General features: G+C 43.3%; 1 pseudogene; it reads right to left on the bottom strand.

The window, feature by feature from the left end:
- Positions 1 to 14044, bottom strand: part of LOC108287084 — a 25352-nt pseudogene extending 11308 nt beyond the window's left edge.
- Positions 14045 to 14759: the final 715 nt, after the last annotated feature.

Genomic DNA, 14759 nt, shown 5'->3' with positions numbered 1-14759 from the left:
AAAAAAAAAAAAAAACTAATGACTCAAGAACTTGTGCATATCAGAGGCATGATTTAGTATTATTCCCTACATTTTATCTTTTTTCTGTAACACAAAAGTATTAATGCATTATTATTTTCTTTTTTGTATTGTAATTTTTTTTAAGGATAAGGTCTTTCTCTGTCACACTGGAGTATAATGGCATGATCATAGTTCACTATAGCCTCAAACTCCTTGGCTCTAGGGATCCTCCTGCCTCAGCCTTCTGAGTAGCTGGGACTACAGGCACATACCACCATGCCCAGCTTGTGATTTTCTATTAAACAATTTTTTTTACTCACATAATTATATGTAGAGAGTTCAAAAACAGAAAAAATGTCACTTTCTGCTTTTACTTTATGGAATTTTCTTCATGATTATTTCTGAAGATAATGTTGTCATAGAGTGGGGTTTGTGAGTTAAAAATTATCCTCTGGGTGGGTGTCTAATAAGCTCACCACACCTCTGGGGTCCTTCTTCCAGTTCAGCTGTGTCACTCCTGCGCTCTCCTGCCTTCTCAAATGCCACACTTGTTCCACAGCCTTACCTGCCTCTCCGTCACCACTCTCAACCTTTCCCTATCTCCTGGCTCCTTTCCAGCAACAATTGAACATGCTCAATCATGTTTAAATGTTTTCCTCTCTTGACTTCTGCTTCAGTGCCAGGTTTCTTTAAAGGGGTTTCTGTGTTTGCTGACTCCATAGGTTCACTCGCTGCTGTATCTCCAGCCCACTGCAGGGTGGCCCTTGCACCCACCGTGTTGCTGACCTTCTCTTACAAAGTCCAACAGCTACTTCTTATTAATAAAGTATTGGACTGCTTTTCATATTTAGTGTTACTTGACTTCTGACAGTTGATCCTTTTTTTTTGAAACAAAGACTCGCTCTGTTGCCCAAGCTGGAGTGCAGTGGTGTGATCTTGGCTTGCTGCAACCTCCGCCTCCCTGGTTCAAGTGATTCTTGTGCCTCAGCCTCTTAAGTAGCTGACTACAGTTGTGTGTCACCATGCCTGGCTAATTTTTGTATTTTTAGTAGAGACGGTTTCACCATGTTGGCCAGGCTGGTCTGAAACTTCTGGCCTCAAGTTATCTGCCTGTTTCAACCTCCCAAAGTGCTGGGATTACAGGCCTTAGCTGCTGTGGCTGGCCTGCGTTATTTCTTAAAATGCTCACATGCGAGATGCCACACTCTCCTGGTGTGTATTGCCTCTCGGGTTCCTGCTTTGCAGTGTCCCTTGCTACTTCTTTTTTCTCTGCCTGTCTTTTAAGTGTCAGTGGTCCTCGGGTTTGTCCTGAGCCCTCTTATCTCCTTCTCCACAGTCTTCCTGAGTGATCTCATTCACCTTCAGAGTGAGGACAGCAAGGCTCCAAGAAGTGGCGTAATCTTTCCAGGGTCTCATTGTGATAGCAGCAGAGTAAGGGTCAGAATTCGTTCATTCTGTTTAACGTACGTCTGTTGTGTGCTTGACGTGGTGCCGTGCACTGGGGAGACAGATGTAAATAGGATGCTTTCCTTCTCCCCCCAGCTTCTGCAGCCTGCAGAGGCCTCTGTCTCTCCTTCCATGTCATCTGGCCCCTGCCAGTCTAGCTCCTACTTACCCTTCACACATCAGTTAGATGTCGCTTCATCTGGGAAACTTTTCTACTACTCCTAAGGCTTCCTTCGCCTGGGTGCGTCATACCTTTTACCTGTTCTCTTGCATTCCCCACATTGTCTTCTAATAACCACTAAATTTACTATTCTGTTCTTCCCCAATGGGCCTCCCATTCTTATAGGATTTCTCCTCTGGTTGAGCTGAGAAGAGTAGAACAAACCAAGGCACTAGGACCCATACCAATGCTTCCGTTTTCCCAAGAGGGCCAATGGCCAGGGCAGTGGACAATAAGCCTTTGGAGGCAGCAGGACCGTGTCTGTGGCACCACCATACCCTCCGTACCTAACCGCCTACCCGGCAAATGGCAATTGCTCAGAAATTGTTTGCTTTGTGACGAATGACTGAATAAACCACATGACTTTATGCTAAATGTTGGACTAGAACTTTGAGAAATGCCGTCTCTCCCAGGCAAAGAAAAAATTATAGAGTAGGAGGGTATTCTGTTTGGAAGTGGACAAAGGGACTAGCTGATTTCTGGAGGTTCCTACCAATCCAGTGATTCTGAGTTTGATTTAATATAGTCCTTGCTTGGGAAAATAATATCATTTTTTCTTTTTATTAAAATTCTGAAGAACATTATGCAGATATTCATGAAAGTCTAGTTTGCTCATAGGTGAGAAAGATCAATACCGGTTGTTAGATGAATGAGTCTTTCAAATTAAAGGTCTGCTTATAATTAGATAGCATTGCCACCTAGTGGGTAGTACAGAATCCTTCACGGAACTACATGCCATTGATATTTCTTGGTAAATTATGAATAAGGTTACCAACATTCTGAAGCTGAATCTAAACAGGCGAGTTCAGGAAGAATTCTGTTGGCCTGGTATTTGCTGTACTTAGGAGTTCTGGCTGACTTCTTATCGTGAAGTCAGCAAAGATTTCTAATAAAAGTTCAAAATTTCCTTGAGATTTTTTTGTACTGATAATACATCCCACTAAGAGAGTTACAGAATTACGTGTTCAAAATATACCTGAATAAATTATTTGTTGTTGTTGAGACAGGGTCTCACTCTGTTGTCCAGGCTGCAGTGCAGCTCACCGAAGCCCTGACTCCTGCCTCAGCCTCCAGAGCAGCTGGGATAAAGGTGTGTGCCACCACACCTGGCTAATTTTTGTATTTTCTGTAAAGACAGGGTGTCACTATGTTGCCCAGGTTGGTCTTGACCTCCTGGTCTTAAGCTATCCTCCTGCCTCGGCTTCCTGAAGTGCTGGGATTACAGGCATGAGTCATTCGCCTGGCCCTTGAATAAATTCTTTTCTCTGTGTGGTTACATTATCAATTTGCTACACAGTTAGGATTGTTTTAGGGTTTGCTGTTTTCATTCATTCTTATTTAATTTTTTCCAATAAAAATAAATATTTCAAGCATGGAGGAAAACTAAAAGTTTTTTACACTAAACACTTAGATTCTACCTAGATTCTACCGTCAACATTTTAATATATCTTCTTTATTGCATCTACCTATATATCCCTGTCTCTATCCATCCATCTTATTTTTATTTAATTAATTAATTAATTGATTTTTTGAGAGTTGTTCTGTCGCTTGTTCTGTCACCCAAGCTGGAGTGCAGTGGTGTAATCTCAGCTCACTGCAATCTCCACCTTCTGGGTTCAAGCCCTTATCATGCCTCAGCCTCCCAAGCAGCTGGGATTACAGGCACCCATCACCACACCCAGTTAATTTTTGTATTTTTAGTAGAGATGGGGTTTTGCTATATAGGCCAGGCTGGTCTCAAACTCTTGACTTCAAGTGAGTGATCCGCCCACCTCAGCCTCCCAAAGTGCTGAGGCCATCTTATTTTTAAAGAAACATTTCAAAATAGACTGCATTTTGGCCAGGAGCAGTGGTTCATGCCTGTAATCCCAGCAATTTGGGTGGCCGAGGTGGGCAGATCGCCTGAGGTTAGAAGTTGGAGATCAGCCTCGCCAACATGGAGAAACCCCATCTCTACTAAAAATACAAAAATTAGCCGGGTGTGGTGGCGGGCATCTGCAATCCTAGCTACTTGGGAGGCTGAGGCATGAGAAACCCTTGAACCCGGGAGGCGGAAGTTGCAGTGAGCTGAGATGGCAAGACTACACTCCAGCCTGGGTGACAGAGTATGACTCTGTCTCAGAAAAATAGAACAAAACAACAAAGACAAACCCCTGCATTTTATAAAACATTTAATAATTCAAAAGTTAAAAAATTAAATTAAAAAAGGAAAAAATTAAATAAGGTCAGGCATGGTGGCTTATGCCCGTAATTGCTGCGCTATTTTCCCATTCTATTCCCTACATTCTTAAGCAACCGCAACCAATTTCTATTTTCATTAGTTTCAGATGTAGCCTTTCTCTATGGTTTTTTGTTGTTGTTGTTCTTAGAGTCTGGCTCTGTGCCCAGGCTGGAGTGCAAGGGCGCGGTCTCAACTCACTGCAACCTCCACCTCCCAGGTCAAGCGATTCTCCTCCCTCAGTTTCCCAGGTAGCTAGAACTAAAGGCGTACGCCACAACGCCTGGCTAATTTTTTTGTATTTTTAGTAGAGATGGGGTTTCACCATGTTGACCAGGCTGGTCCTGAACTCCTGATCTCAAGTGATCTACACACCTCGGCCTCCCAAAGTGTTGGGATTACTGGTGTGAGCCACCATACCAGGCCGTGTGTGTGTGTGTCTGTGTGTGTGTGTGTGTGTGTGTGTGTGTTTAATGAACAAATACATATATTCTTCTTTCTTTCCTTCATTAAAAATTTTTTTTAGAAATAGGATCTCCCTCTGTCATGCCGACTGGAGTGCGTTGGCACAATCATAGCTCACTGTTACCTCAGACTTTTGGGCTTAAGCAAGCCTCCTGCCTCAGTCTCCTAAGTAGCTGGGACTACTAGCAAGTGACACTGTGCTTGGCTAATTTTATTTACTTACTTTATTTATTCATTTATTTATTTTTGTAGAGACAGGATCTTCCTTTGTTGCCCAGACTCGTCTCAAACTCTTGGCCTCAAGTAATGCTACTGCCTTGGCCTCCTAGATTGCTGGGATTACATATGTGAGCCACTGTGCCTGATGTCTTATTTCTTTCTTATATAAGTAGTAGAATATTACATATGCTCTTTGACTCTGCTTTTTTCGTTTAAGGATGTATCTCAGAAATGTGTTCATCTGAGAGATCGTCTTAATTCTTTTCATGACTCCATAGTACTACATTATGGAGATGTACCATAATTTATATAACAATTAGGCAAATAACCCAATTGCCTGGAGATGTGCAATTAGGTTATTTCCAATATTTAGGTATTATAAATAATGCTACACTGAGGAAGTTCAGAGTAAATTCTTAGAAGCGGAGTTGCTGTATCCAAAGTCAATGTACATATCATTGTAGACATGCCTTGTCAGATACAAATTCCCTTCTATAGGGCTTTTAACATTTGACACTCCATTAGCCGTGTATATGAGTGCTTGTTTCCCCTCAGCCTCACCGGTAGAGTGTTTTGTTAGTTTTCTGTTGCTGTGTAGAAATTTGCACAATCTTAGTGGCTTAAAACAAAACATGTATTATCTCATAGTTTCTGTGCCACGGAATCCAAACAAAGTTCAGCTGGGCTTTGAGCTCAGGGTCTTACAGGGCTGTAAACAAAGTGCTGGCCAGGTTACATTGTCTTCTGGAGGCTCCACTGGAGAAGGATCTGCTTCTGAACTTATTCCAATTGTGGGAGAATTCATTTCTTAATTGTGGGAGAATTCATTTCTTTGGAGACATAACACTCATGGCAGCTTCCTTCTTCAAGGCCAGTAAGAGACATGTGTCTGACATCAAAAAAAGTCTAAGCCCTCTGCTGAAGGACATCCTAATGATTAAATCAAGGCCGACAGAATAATATCCCTTTAGATAATTTAAAGTCTACTAATTTGGGGCCTTAGTTACCATTATAAAATCCCATCACCTTTGCCTTATTGAATAACCTAATCGCAGGCATAATATAACGGGCGGCATTTTAGAATTCTATCTACCATCACTATGTTGTCAAGCTTTTCTGTAGGTCCTCATCTAGCAGTTGAAATGGTTTCTCAGAGTTCTAATTTGCATGTCTCTTATTCTCAGTAAAGTTGAGCATGGGTTTATATGTTTAAGGACCATTTCTCTATTGTTTTCTGTGAGTTATCCATACCTGTCTTTTGCCCATTTATCTATTGGGTTGCTGACTTCCCCCCTCAATGTTTTTATAGCTCTTCAAAAATTAGGGAATGTAGTCTTTCATATGTGAAAGAAATTATCTATATCTTCTTTTAGTTTATAATTTGTCTTTGCTTATGGAAATCATCTGATTTTTTAAATATTGACAATTTCAATTTTAAGACAATGTGCAGGCCACCACTGTGTATGTGAAACAAAACATAACTAAAGCCCAGGGGCTACCTTCTAGACCATCTAGCGCTTTCAATAATTCTGCACTAAACTAATCTACTAAAGATGCTGACTCTGTTATTCTTAACATCACCTGGGTCTCAAATCCCAAAACCTTCATTAGTAATGTGTTTCATCATCTTGCTTCTCTTGGCTGGGCTTATACTCATCAAAGAAATGATTTGTCAAAAAATAAATTAGTGCAATGTAATTATTTGTCAATTTGAAGTAAAACTTAAAAGTGAAAAAAAAATGGTGCAAATATTTGTGATTGCTAAAGTTTTTGTTTGTTTGTTTGTTTTTAGATGGAGTCTTGTTCTCTTGCCCAGGCTGGAGTGCAGTGGCATGATCTCAGCTCACTGCATTCTCCACCTCCTGGGTTCAAGTGATTCTGCTGCCTCTACCTCCCAAGTAGCTGGGATTACAGACGTGTGCCACCGTGCCTGGCTAATTTTTGTATTTTTATTAGAGATAGGGTTTCACCATGTTGACCAAGTTGGTGTCAAACTCCTGACCTCAGGGTGATCCACCGCATTGGCCTCCCAAAGTGCTGGGATTACAGGCGTGAGCCACCATGCCTAACAGTTGCTAAAGTTTTTATGGTCAAACATTTTCCAGTATTTCTATCTCCTTATCCCATAATTTAATCCTTTTAAAATTAATATTTAAAATTTTTTATTATTGAAAGTTTTAAACATATATAAAAGTATAGGGAATGAATAAAAAAATCTTCCTGATACACGCTAGCCTCAGCATTTATCAACACAAGGCCAATACTGCTTTATTTATACCAGTGGTTCTCAACTGGGGGTGGTTTTGCCCTGCAGAGGATATTTGACAATGTGTGCGGACACTTTTGGTCTTCACAATTGGGAGGTACTCCTGGTAGCTAGCGGGTAGAAGCCAGGGATGCTGCTAGACAGATGTCGTGCTCAGGATAACCCTGCTCAACGAGCACCTGCGCAGTCTGAAATGTCAATAGTGCCCATGATAAGAAAGCTTGATTTATACCTTTTCCCTTCCTTCTCTCAGTAATTATTTCAAAGAAAATGTATTGTATAAAGTTACATCTATGAATACCATTTATAGGTAGAAGCTATTACAGTGAAACCCACAATGTTGTCATTATAGCAAATACCTCTTTTTTTACCCATTGCTAATCAGTTAACCTTAAACAACTCTTACCTTACCATCCCAAAATAGTCAGTCTGTGTTCAAATTTCCCTTGGGTATTTTTTAAAATAGAGTAATTAGTTCAGACAAGATCCGTACATTGCATTTGGTAATATGTCTCTTATTTGTACTCAGTAACTCCTTCCTTCTGCTTTTTATTTTTAAAATATTTTTAAATTAATTATTTTTTAGAGACAGGGTCTCCCTTTGTCACCTAGGCTGAAGTTCAGTGGTGTCATCATAGTTTACTGCAGCCTCCTATTTCTGGGCTCATGCAATCCTCTTATCTTAGCCTCCCAAGGAGCTGGGACTACAGGTGTGTGCCATCACACCTGGCTCCTTCTTCTCTACCCACTGCAACCTCCCATCTTGCTGTTTATTTGTTGAAGAACCAGTTGATTTGTCTTGTAGAATTGCCTATACTTTGGATTTTGCTGATGGCATACCCATGGTATAGTTTAACATATTTCTCTGTCCCCAGTATTTCCTTAGACTGGCAGTAAATCTCCAATTCAGATTCAATTTTGGTACAAGTGTTATATTTGTCTTTAAGGGGAGATTTCCAGGAAAAAGTCAGTGAACCTTTGCTTCCTAAATATAAGCTTGATGATCTGGGAAATAAATTCTGAACTCTGACAATCTCATATTAGAAGATTTAGGAGAGGCGAGAGTCTACAGAGCGTCTATTCTGTGTAGTTTTCTTAGATGGAAGCTTCACTTGGGATGATGGCCCTTCTTGGCACTTACCTTAGCCTAGAGAGTCCTTTGCAGTTTCCTTACTTGTAGCCCAGTGCCTAAAGGAGATGACCAGAGACTAAGATGAATGGCTTCTGGTTTCCTGACAGCCTCTCAACAATCTGGATCTAGTTTCTTGAGTATGAAATAATAAACTCCACTCTAGGGAGACTGAAAGGACAATATGATTTAAAAGTAGGCATTCATCCTAGTATTCAGAGGCAAGAACTTTGTAAGAGCCAAGTGCTAAAGGAGTATATGTGTCTTTCTGTGAGAGTGCACAGATGCACAGGGATCAACACATTGAAAGTCACTAGGGCCAGGTGTGGTGGCTCATGCCTGTACTTTAGGAAGCTGAGGCAGGCAGGTCACCTGAGGTCAGGAGTTCAAGACCAGTCTGGCCAACATGGTGAAACCCCATCTCTACAAAAATATAAAAATTAGCCAGGCATGATGGCAGATGCCTGTAATTCCAGCTACTCAGAAAGCTGAGGCAGAAGAATTGCTTGAACCTCAGAGGCGGAGTTTGCAGTGAGCCGAGATCGTGCCATTGCACTCCAGCCTGGATGTCAGTGCGAGACTCCATCTCAAAAACAAACAAAAAAAAAAACAAAGTCATTGCAGCAACAATCAGAACAACCACTGTCCTGCAGGTGATTATGCAGAAAAAAAACTTTGCGAGTAAGTTTTCTCTCAATTCTCCTGTTAATACTTAGTGCTTGTGAAGTAATTCTGCAGACAGAGGCCAGTCTAGAAGCTTCAGGAAAGGGCAAAGGTACACAGATACAAGTAATAAGTCACGCTCAGCACCACATCGTTAGGACTCAGACACCAGGGGCTTATGCAGTATTTGCTTCAGGAATGTAAAGGTAGAGAAGCTCAGCTCCATCTTCGGGAATGTAACGCTGAAGAACATTCAGTGTGAGACAAGGGGGATGTATAATGATTGTGATCTGCCTGAGTGTAACACCTAATAGTTGGAATTCTTTAGATAAAGCTCCCTTCCAGCTGGTACTATGTCTGTACTTAAAAGTAGTGAGATTCTTTCTTGTTTCTGTTGAGGGAATTAAACCAAAGCATGCAACGTTTATTCATACCAAGATCTTTTCCTCACAAAACTATTTAATAAAATCCATAATCTTACCAAAGATAGATTTGCTGGGAGGGCGCTTTTGCTCTGGGCTTCTTTTTTGATAAGTTTCAAGCAACAGATAAATGCTTCAAAGTAGGCATTTGTGTCCAATCCAAAACTGAGAAGATTTGAAATTTTAAAGTTCCAACTGCCTTCAACTAACAAGTAATTGAAAAAGAGAATTGGACTGGGCGTGGTGGCTCACCTCTTTAATCCCAGCACTTTGGGAGGCCAAGGCAGGTGGATCACTTGAGCTCAGGAGTTCAAGACCACCTTGGGCAACATGGTGAAACCCCATCTCTACTAAAAATACAAAGATTAGCCAGGTATGGTGACACACACCTGTAATCTCAGCTACTCGGTTGGCTGAAGTGGGAGGAGTGCTTGAACTGAGAAGGTCGAGGCTGTGGTAAGATGTGATTTCACCACTATACACTAGCCTGGGTGACAGAATGAGACCTTGTCTTTAAACAAAAGAAAGAAAGCCAGAATATACTGAATCAATCAGTCTTATTCTATTTGAATTACACAGCCCCAGCATTAAAACAAAGAAGTGAACGAAATGAACTAAAACTCTTGTTCATTTGCTTTCAGAATACAGACTAACTTACTATTATGACACTTCACAATGAAAAAATTAAACCACATTTTTTCCTTGATAATAATTGATCATTTTTTATAAATTTATATTTTGCTTAAAAACTTCATTGTTGGCTGGGCATGATGGCTCATGTCTGTAATCCCAGAACTTTGGGAGGCCGAGGAGGGTGGATCACAAGGTCAGGAGTTTGAGACCAACCTGACCAACATGGTGAAACACTGTCTCTACTAAAAATACAAAAATTAGCTGGGCATGGTAGTGTGCACCTGTAATCCCAGCTACTGGGGAGGCTGAGACAGGAGAATTGCTTGAACCCAGGAGGCGGAGGTTGCAGTGAGCTGAGGTCATGCCATTGCACTCCATCCTAGAGACAGAGCAAGGCTCCATCTCAAAAAAAAACAAAACCACAAAACTTTATTGTTTAATTTTTAGAAACCCAACTTATTGTAGGATTGTACGTCCCATTATTTGACCTTGACTGTCTGAACATAACTGAAAATTACATAATAAGCAAAAACTACCCCAATATTTAGTTGAGAAATTATTTTAAGAAATGTAGTTATCTGATTTCTCCTTTGATAGATTATAAGGAACAATTAAAATGAAGAAGGGGCTGCTAGAGGTACACAGATACAAGTAATAAAAAGTAGCAGCCGAAAACCAAATCAAAATTTATAAAACAATAAAAAGATTGAAGAATTTAAAAGGCAAAGCATCTCGAGATTCTTTAATTCTTTAGCCTGGGAAGTTCATCAGAATCATTCTGGCACAATCATACTGTGCTCACAAATCTGCCCGAAATCTGTTGGTGAAAATTCTCTTGAGATGGAACTAGTCAAGAATTGTTAATGGCTTGGGATTCTACCCTACTTACTAAAGTTAGAAAGCTATTCTGTTTTTGTTTCATGGATACTAGAAGATATGAGATTCCTGGGTCAGAGACAAGGACTGTCTTGCACACAGCCAAAGCAGTAGCCAGAGCTTCGTGTTTGTGACAGTTCTTCATATTGTTTGAGTCTCACTGGGTGACACACATGAGCTGACATGGATGTCCTACATGCAGCTGGTCATGTTACAGGAGAGGAATACTGAATTTAGGGATTCACCACTTTGGGCTGGGTGTGGTGGCTTGTGACTGAAATCCCACTACTTTGGGAGGCTAAGTGGGGAGGATCACTTGAGCCCAGTTTGAGACCAGCCTGGGCAACACAGAGAGACTCTACCTCTACAAAAAAAAAAAAGTGTGGGGAAGTCACCGCTTTCATAGTCAGTTGAAGCAATTCTATTTTTTTGCTTGTCTGTTTTTATTATTTTAATTAATTAATTAATTAATTAATTTTTTTTGAGACGGAGTTTCGCTCTTGTTACCCAGGCTGGAGTGCAATGGCGCGATCTCGGCTCACCGCAACCTCCGCCTCCTGGGTTCAGGCAATTCTCCTGCCTCAGCCTCCTGAGTCGCTGGGATTACAGGCACGCGCCACCATGCCCAGCTAATTTTTTGTATTTTTAGTAGAGACGGGGTTCCACCATGTTGACCAGGATGGTCTCGATCTCTTGACCTCGTGATCCACCTGCCTCGGCCTCCCACAGTGCTGGGATTACAGGCTTGAGCCACCGCGCCTGGCCGGGCTTGTCTGTTTTTAAAGCAACCCTACATTTTATCTAGGGGAGATGCTACCTCCTCTCTTGAGGTTGTCTGCCACAATCTTAGGAATTTTTGACAAGCTACTAGGTGAGAAATGATATATCAATATTGTTTTGACTTGTAATTCTTTTAAAGTGAATTTAAGCACCTTTTCCTATGTGTGAGTGACATTTGTATTTATTTTTTGTGAATTGTATTTTCACTTTGCTCATTCTCATTTTAAAGGGAAAACTGGGGTCAAAGTAATAAGAAACTTGTCCAAGGACATACAACACATAAGTGGCAGAGTTCAGATTTCACCCTGAGTCTCAATGACATTTGTGCCAAATTATCAATCTGTGCTTCCCCAAATTCACCCTTTTTGCCTGCTCTTTTGAAGTGCACCTGAACTCTTTTCCTTCCCTGCTGACACCAAAGCATTGCAGTAGAGGGTGCTGGAGACATTGCAGGCGGGGTTTGCTTGCTGGTTCTGGTGTGCTTCCAAGCTAGGCTGCTGTAGTGCTAGTGGCATTTCCAGCACTAGGCGCCCACAATCACATTAGCCATCAGCACTCAGCAGCTTCCCAGGTACTCCACCCTCACGCAATTTTGTTGAATGCCTCTGGTGAGACCCCTCCCTGTGAACAGCTTCCTTTGGGCAACCTAGAGGGCAGATTACTAGCAAATACCAGAGGGAAGATTTCTAGCAAGTTCTGGGAGTGCAGGACCGTAAGGATTACTTGCACTGCACCCCCTTTCAAAACAGGTTTGCATCTCCGCTAGGGAGTGGACCCTAACCTTGGATGCGGTGCCTCAGGTGGAAGGAAAGTGGCTGTTACAATACACTTCTCAGAATTCTCTTCACTTTACTGGGTGCTGAGCTACAGCAGTCAACAGTTTCCCCTTCCCCCAGGTCTGCAGACCAGACATCCCTGGAAAAGGAAAGTTAGTGGATGATAAATTGCTGTTACAGGATCTTTAGGGTGTCGACTTTTCTAGCCAGAAACCTCTAACCACGAGCACACCTTTTCCGGAGTTCTTGTCCTGCTTCAAGGAAGAATGAGGTACGCAAACAAGCGAAGGGTCAACAATTTTATTCAGTGTTAAAACAGCATCCTCCTGGGGAGTGTTCAGCTCTCAGCAAAGAGGACCTAGAGAGAGTGGCTCCTCTCGACAAGCATTTGAATGCCTCTGCAGGCTCTTAGGCAGAGAACAGCTCCTCCCTGCAGGCAGGTCAGTGTCTATGCCTTTCACTGAAAAGCGCAAAGGAGAAGGTAAACTCTTGGGCAGCTGGTCATTCTGGTCACTGCTGCCCTCTTCTTTCTCTGGTCGTCCTGTGCCCTGCTCTGGTTGAGGTCAGGGCTTTTATGGATCTCAGAGGGGAGAAAGTGCGTGCCGATTGGTCCATAGGTAGGCATGGGAAAGGCACCACGAGTCTTCACTGCGGTCCGAGGGACTGGCAGCCCAGTCCCCAGCCTTCCGGCCCTTCCTGGCCTGAAGGTTGGAGCCTTACTGGGAACCCGCTCCCTTCCGCCCAGGACTGAATCTCTCCTGCTGCCATTCATGGCCCCGGGGCTGAGCCCCAAATCCCGCTCCGAGATCGGTGCAGGCGCTGGGAGCGGAGAGAGACCAGGCAGCAGGAATAGACACTCCCAGGGACGGCCGGGGGGGACCTTCCTGGGGACCTGGAGGGTCCAGGCTGCAGAGAGGCCTGGGTTTTGCGCCTGGCAGGGCCTCCGCAGCTGCAACCGGGAGCTCCCACCCTGCCAACTCAGAAGGGGCAGGGCTCTCGCTTGTCCCAGCTCCTGCCTGCTTCCTGGAGCGGGAAGCCCAGGTCTGCAGCCATGGGTGCGTCGGCTGAAGCTGCACCCAGAAGGGCAGACCCTGCCTGTTCCCGGCTCCCCCAAGAGCATAGGGAGGTTCCGATCCACAGCCACAGTTTGGGTGGCTGTAGCCCCGCCCAGGGGGGTGGGGCTCCTGCCTGGCTCAGAGCTGGAGGCTGCAGCGGCGAGGGAAGCACCCGTCACAACTCAGAAGGAGATGGCCCCCACCGGCTCCATTGAAGTACGTATGCAGCCCCAGCCTTGCCTCCCTGCTGCAGCCGGAATGATGCGCCACTAACTGTGGAAGCTTGCTAGTGGAACTTGTGGAAAATCTTCGCTCTGGAACTTGCCAGTAAACTTGGAGCTGAGAGGCAATAAATCCAGTTGTGGCACATGTCCTGATGCCAACCCCACAACCCACAGTGTCCCTGTCTGTGGAAAATAGAGATAATATTTAGACTGTTCACTTAGCACAGTTTTAAAAAGTGAAACGGCATGTGAAATTTTTGCAAAAGATACAAATGTTAATGTAGAATTTAAAATTATTTGGCTTTAAGAATGCTTTTCCTTGGTTTCAGGTTCTTTGATGCTTACCTTGTAGATTTTTCTCAGGTGGTCACTTGAAGTTTTTCCTTAGCCCAAGTTCTGCTTTCTCTCTGATTTTTTTTTTTTTTGCTGAGACATATTCACTTGGTGGCTCATAAGGTAGGCTCTAGCCTTCCAGAAGTCGGGCAGCACTATCTACGTTCTCCCCTACCGTTCTCCCCTACCATTCAGGCAGCTGTTCCAGCGCCGTCTACATTGTCCTCCGGCGTCCAGGCAACCCTTCCCGGCGCCGCCTACCCTGTCCTCCGGCGTCCAGGCAGCCCTTCCCGGCGCCGTCTACATTCTCCTCTAGCATCTAGGCAGCCTTTCCCAGGGGCTTGCCTGTATTACCTGAGCTCCTTTATTTTCTTCCTTTACTGGGGTATAATATGCATACAATAAAATTCATCTGTTTCAAGCTTGCAGTATACTGAATTGTGTAACTGTCTTGTAACCACCTACACAATCAAGACGTAGATGTGATTCCCCCCACCCATAAGTTTCCTTGGCCTCTTTTTTTTTTTTTTTTTGAGACAGAGTTTCACTCTGTCTCCCAGGCTGGAGTGCAAAGGCACGATGTCAGTTCACTGCAACCTTCACCTCCTGGCTTCAAGTGATTCTCCTGCCTCAGCCTCCTGAGTAGCTAGGATTACAGGCACCTGCCACCACACCTGGCTAATTTTTGTATTTTTAGTAGAGACAGGGTTTCGCCTTTTTTCTTTTCTTTTCCTTTCTTTTTTTTTGAAACACGGTCTTGCTTTGTCACCCAGGCTGGAGTGCAGTGATGTGATCTCAGCTCACTATAACCTTCACCTCCCAGACTCAAGTGATCCTCCTGCTTCAGCCTCTTGAGTAGCTGAGACTACAGGTGTGTGTCACTACACCCACCTAATTTTTTGTATTTTTGGTAAAGACAGGGTTTCGCCACGTTGGCCAGGCTGGTCTCAAACTCCTGAGCTCAAGAGATCTACCTGCCTCATCCTCCCAGAGTGCTGGGATTACAGGTGTAAGCCACTGCGCCCGGCCTTTTT

The sequence above is a fragment of the Cebus imitator genome, unplaced genomic scaffold, assembly GCF_001604975.1.
Source record: "Cebus imitator isolate Cc_AM_T3 unplaced genomic scaffold, Cebus_imitator-1.0 Scaffold335, whole genome shotgun sequence".
NCBI lineage: Eukaryota > Metazoa > Chordata > Mammalia > Primates > Cebidae > Cebus > Cebus imitator.
This window is presented reverse-complemented; position numbering and strand designations above follow the sequence as displayed.